This window comes from Mustela nivalis, assembly GCF_964662115.1.
Source record: "Mustela nivalis genome assembly, contig: HAP1_SCAFFOLD_1552, whole genome shotgun sequence".
Lineage (NCBI taxonomy): Eukaryota > Metazoa > Chordata > Mammalia > Carnivora > Mustelidae > Mustela > Mustela nivalis.
The window spans coordinates 96,043-101,064 of NW_028135112.1; the positions used below are offsets into that span (position 1 = coordinate 96,043).

At 38.6% G+C, this 5,022-nt stretch overlaps 1 pseudogene across 1 annotated transcript; it reads left to right on the plus strand.

Moving 5' to 3' along the window:
* The first annotated feature begins 653 nt into the window (after positions 1-653).
* Positions 654-1,609, plus strand: LOC309857923 (small ribosomal subunit protein uS5 pseudogene; annotated as a pseudogene). The gene has a single exon. The product of its transcript is annotated as a small ribosomal subunit protein uS5 pseudogene (transcript).
* Positions 1,610-5,022: the final 3,413 nt, after the last annotated feature.

Below are 5,022 nucleotides of genomic sequence, written 5' to 3' on the forward strand. Positions count from 1 at the left end.
AATATCTGGCCTAGATAGAAGGATATACTATCACAATTGAGGAAGATAATTGAGATTACTTAAAATGATAAACTTTACTGTATCGGGTTTTTTACAAGTTTGCCACAGATTCACATTTTTTAAAATATATATCTATTTGTGTAAAGAGAATGCACTGAGAAGTAAAAAGATAGTGATATATCAGTGCTACCAACTAATGGCTATAATATCATCACCTTATTTATGAACAATGAAACAGTGTGTAATATTTAAATAAATTTAAATAAATTCCTATTTATTTTATATATTTATAAATTTAAATGAATTCCTATTTATTTATTATTAAAGAAATTCCTCTAACAAACAGTATGTTTTGAAGGTTGCTAGCAGGAAAGTGTTGTACGACATGGAAGTAATCAGAAAATGTGATCTAAAATTCTGCTTTCAAGGGCGCCTGGGTGGCTCAGTGGGTTAAAATTCTGCTTTCAAGAAGCTATAACAGTAAGTACTGAGCATTAGCTATTATATGCTATGGATGAATAACTGAAATCTACATTTGAAACTATTGGTACACTATATGTTACCTAATTGAATTTTAAAAAGTTTTTTAAAAAAAACACTATTTTATAAAACAATATTCCCAACAGGCTCTTTTGCTTTAAAATACTCACTTTGTTTCCTCTCCGAGAGAACACCAAATGGCGGATGACGCCGGTGCTGCGGGAGGGCCCGGAGGGCCCGGGGGCCCTGGAATGGGAGGCCGCGGCGGTTTCCGCGGTGGCTTCGGCAGCGGCATCCGGGGCCAGGGCCAGGGCCGGGGCCGTGGTCGGGGCCGGGGCCGAGGCCGCGGAGCTCGCGGGGGCAAGGCCGCGGACAAGGAGTGGATCCCCGTCACCAAGCTGGGCCGCCTGGTCAAAGACATGAAGATCAAGTCCCTGGAGGAGATCTATCTCTTCTCCCTGCCCATCAAGGAGTCTGAGATCATCGACTTCTTCCTGGGAGCCTCCCTCAAGGACGAGGTTTTGAAGATCATGCCTGTGCAGAAGCAGACGCGCGCGGGCCAGCGGACCAGGTTCAAGGCATTTGTCGCCATCGGAGATTACAATGGACACGTCGGTTTGGGTGTCAAGTGTTCCAAGGAGGTAGCCACTGCCATCCGCGGAGCCATCATTCTGGCGAAGCTTTCCATTGTCCCTGTGCGGCGAGGCTACTGGGGGAACAAGATCGGCAAGCCCCACACTGTCCCGTGCAAGGTGACTGGCCGCTGTGGCTCTGTGCTGGTGCGTCTCATCCCCGCCCCCAGAGGCACTGGCATTGTCTCGGCCCCTGTGCCCAAGAAACTGCTGATGATGGCTGGTATTGACGACTGCTACACCTCGGCCAGGGGCTGCACTGCCACCCTAGGGAACTTTGCCAAGGCTACTTTCGATGCCATCTCCAAGACCTACAGCTATCTCACCCCTGATCTCTGGAAGGAGACTGTGTTCACCAAGTCTCCCTATCAGGAGTTCACGGACCATCTTGTGAAGACCCACACCAGAGTCTCTGTTCAGAGGACCCAGGCTCCAGCTGTGGCTACTACATAGTTTTATACAAGAAAAATAAACTGAACTAAAGCTTGAAAAAAAAATACTCACTTTGTAATGAGAGTCATTACTTTTGTCTAGCCAAATCTTATAGCACTGTTTATCCCTTCCCTGCTTTATCCCTTCCCAGTATCAATAAAGGCTCACTTGGGTTACCTAGAAGCCATGAGAAAGCTTGTAATAGATCTGGCTGGTTTTCACCAGCAATTTGACCACCATGTGCACAGGGAAGTCTATTGATAAAGGCTTTATTGCAATAAGTTGCAAATACATGGATGATTTTGAATTCTCTTTCTTGAGGTCTTGTTTCATGATAATACATTTAGGGTGGCTTATTGGAATGGATGTTATTAACATATCTTCATAGTTATAAGCACATGGAATTGTAAAATAGATGAATGAATGTGGCATTACTGACAACTGTCCTCATTTTGAAATCAAATTACAGTGTACTAAGATGAGGAAGCAAAGCAGATTTGGGATTATGAGTGAAATAATTTAAAAAAGTCTTGGGGTATGATCAGACTATTGGGTAATTCAGTAGAAAAATGTCTACTGATTGAGATTCTGTGTTCCCTGATTTCAGAGAGAAGTTAAGATAAATAAGTAACACGAGGAGACTAGGAAGCCAAACATAAGTGATAATTTTGTGCCAGGGTGTGTTTACATCTGTTTATCTTCTTGCTTTACCACTAAGGTTGCTCCTAGAGGAGAGTTTAAATATGTGTTGGAGCTAATCTCTGTGGATTACACAAGAAACCACATCCTACAGCTCTCCCTGAAACACCCCTTATGATTTCAATGTAATTTGGTTTTTGCATTTTTAGAAATAACAAAATACTTTGCAAACTCATCTACTTTATTACCATCACAAGTGAGTCAGCTGACTCCACATTTTAACACAGTGACAGTCACAGAGGAATGGAGGAATGAGTAGAGTTATCAATATATGTGCTTTTAAGAAGTATGACAGGGTAGCAGCTATTTCCAGGAACCAAAACATGGGTCAGCAGCTGTGCAGGAAAAGTGATGGAATAAATGACTCATTTCAGAGGAGTTCTATAACATATTAGTTCTATAATGTATCTTCAGCCCCCAATTACCCGCTTTGATCTAAAGATAAGGATTTACAGTTAAGGTCCCATTTATGATTTGACTGGTGTGGTCTGAATCATGTTTACTATTGTTTTGACTATTACTTGAAGCCTATAGTAGTACTTGGGATATGTGTTGTGTATTCTGTGAACATGTGCTATTTTTAGATTAGATAATTTCTGTCTCGAACCCCTGTTCATTTGTTTGTTTTTGTTTATTTGATAGTGGTTTCAGTAAATGGATATATCTGAAAAATTGCAAAGCCACTATTAAAACAAGTTATTATTATATATAGCATGGAATTGCACATTCCTCCTTTGAATCCGACAGAGCTTCACCATATCCTTAACAATTTGGGAAAAACATGCTATTATTTTTCTTTATAAAATTTCTCCTGTTAGGCTGTGATGGTTGTCATCAGCAGTAACTCCTCTGAAGGCTTTGTCAAAAGAGTTGAAAAAATTGGAAAGGTGTGTGAATGAAGCTGTTTGCTGAATATAAAGAAAAGAGCATTGAAGTACAATTCACACTCTTACTTCTCCTTCTATGCTTTCAGATGTTTGACATTTGAAAATTTTGCTTCTAGAAGAGATGCCCTATATAATTCTTACTTTAAGGAGCAAGTTGCTTTTATAATTTTTTTATTATTCTACCATTCCAGTATTTCCATTTAAATTAAATTCAATACCATTTAAAAAAAATCAAAAGTGCAGCCAGTATTCAATTCCTGGGCTAAATAATTTTAGAAAGCTTTGTGTTATTGAACCTACAGGGTTTTTCTGTAGTTTTAACTCTTTCTTTCTGTGATTTTTCCCATTAGTCACGTAAGTGACTGCAATATAACAGACATTGAGGATAAAGAAGGACTGAATAGAACAATCCTTGGCCTCATGAAGTTGAGAATCTAGCAAGGGAGTCAAACAATTCAATCATTCAGAGACAATTTATTGAGTGCCTGGCCTAAAATGAGCACAACAAAACCCCAGGCCAGAGGAATCATTTTAATGGGAGAGATAGATAATAGGTAAGCCAACTTAAAAAAAAAATCGTACTGCTTTTTCGTTAATAGAGATGCATATTTGAACTAAATAAGCACATTTTAAAAAGAGCAGTGATTGAGAAGAGGTTTTTTAACTGAGTGGTCCGAAAGGGCCTCCCTGAAAAAGTCTGTTTTGAACAGATTTCTGAATAATATCAGCTAGGAAGCTGCGTAAAAATCTCAGGGATGGGTGATTTTTCCAGTCGAAAAACTGTAAAGGCTCCAAAGTCACAATAGAGCTATAAGTTTCTCTAATAAAGTAACTTCTGACAAAGAATGAGAAGAAATAACTAACCCAGGTTTGAAAGAAAAGGGACAGACTTTCTATGGAATTCATATTTAATTAAAGCTCTAAAGGACAAAAATACAATAGAGCAAAATTCTGGTCACGCTGATATACCTCACGAAAGTTCATAAACAAGGTGTGGGTAGCAAAGAGTGTGTGGGAATGTTGGTAAGAACAGTGGGGAAGAGTCATCCCTGAACATGTTCTTAAATGAAGCAATTCTTGGGTTGTATTAAAGGGTAAATTGGAGTTTGCCTAAGTGATTAGAGAAGGATGCCTCAGCTTATGGAAGTTCAAAGCCATAAAGATGTGATAAACTACTGCAGATATTTTCATGTATATTTGTTGTTGCTTCTAGTAATGGTGATCTAAAAACTCCTACTTAAGACAACTAAAAATCCAGACAAAATAGCTTTTAAAGTTAAAAATATCAGAATGATTATAAAAATAAGTGAGGGATTACTGGGCCAAAATACGAAATACAATGAGAGCCTAGAGATATATGCCCTGAAGCCATTTTAGCTATGAGAGCATTTGAAACTGCTAAAACACACTGAGCTGTGTTGTTAATAGACTCTTGATACTAGAGAAACAAATCCAGCAGCAATCAAATTTGAGGACTTTGGTACAACCCAAATTTAACTTGAGATCCCCAAAGCACAAGGAGAAGCAGAAATAAGACTATAGCCTACCTTGCCTTCTGTGTAAACTGAGAAAGCCAATCACTGAATTTGGAGTATGATTGTCTTGTAGAGTCTCAGATATAAGAGAAAATCCTACCAAGGAGGACCATACCGTTATTATAGCTCTTAATTATCCCTACTCAATAAGAGTTTCAAATATAATGTCTTGAACATAGCAAAATGTAACAAAGCACACAAAGAAAAACCATTAACAAGATTTGATAGACAAAATGGGATTAAGTATGATGTTAAAATGATCAATAAAGATTGTAAAATGGCTTGATTACTCTGCTCAAAGAAATGAAAGGGGAAGCAAATTGAACAAAAAACTGACACTAAAAATGATATTGAGAA